This window comes from Trichechus manatus, unplaced genomic scaffold, assembly GCF_000243295.1.
Source record: "Trichechus manatus latirostris isolate Lorelei unplaced genomic scaffold, TriManLat1.0 scaffold00013, whole genome shotgun sequence".
Lineage (NCBI taxonomy): Eukaryota > Metazoa > Chordata > Mammalia > Sirenia > Trichechidae > Trichechus > Trichechus manatus.
This window is the reverse complement of record NW_004443949.1, coordinates 7065645-7066757: the sequence shown is the minus strand read 5'-3', so window position 1 is coordinate 7066757 and position 1113 is coordinate 7065645.

The window sequence follows — 1113 nt, the reverse complement described above, 5'->3', positions numbered from 1 at the left end:
AACAATCCTGAAACCCTAAAACATCAAATGAAGAGATAAAGAACTCAGCCAAGCACCAAATGGAGTGAGAAAACTGACAGAGAATGGAGAGCGAGGAGAGACTTATGCAGAGGTTCCCTACCAGCTGATGCAGCACGGATCTGCCATCTTGGACTCCTATTGGAGACAAGCAAATGGGGTACGAGAAAGTAGCCCCACGGAGCTTCCACCAGGAGAAAAAACAACCGATAATTGATGATATACACTTTCCCACCCCCCACGCTTCTTCACCCCCACTCGGCCTACTCTGCTTCCCGCGGCAACAATCTCTTGTCCAGGAAACACCGGCTGCTCGGATCCCACACACCCGAATGGGCCAGCTGTCTGAGTGACATTTCTTGGCTGCTGGTGTTGCTTTTTGCCACTTCTTTTGATTTCTTCCTTACCACTCACCACCTTCCCCTCCTTTCGCTCAAATACCTGGCTCTGTGAGCCATCTTTCTTCTTCCTGAGGAGCTGCAGAGTTCTGGTAATTTCTGATATACACTTTCCCACTCCCTACCCTTCTTCACCCACACTCGGCCCCTACTGCTTCCCGCGGACACAGTCTCTTGTCCGAGAAACACCAGCTGCTTGGATTCCACCAGCACGCACTAGCTGGCTCTCTGAGTGCTATTTGTTGGCTGCTGGTGTTGCTTTTTTTCCTGCTTCTTTTGACTTCTTCATTACCTCTCACCACCACCCCTCATTTCACTCAAATACCTGGCTCCGTGCGCCATCTTTGCTTCTTCCTGAGGGGATGTGTAGATCCGTTCGAGTGTGGAGATGCTTCCCGGACTGGGCTGCCGCGCTGGTGGGATCCTGGGGTTTTTGTTTGTTTGTTTGTTTTGAATTGTTGCTTTGTTTTCTTTTCCTTGTCTTCAGTTGGGAGCCCTTTCTGGCCAGGCAGTGCTGTGTGGCAAGGAGATTACCCCCTTGGCTTGCACAGACGTGCAGAGGGATCCCTGAGGGCTTTTCTTTTTACGATGGGTTTTTTTTTTTCTGTTCCTTTGGGGGCCTTTCTTTTTTTTTTTTTTTAGTTTGTTTTGTTTTCTTTTTCCTCTTTTCCTTTTTGTCTTTCTTCATTGCTCAGTT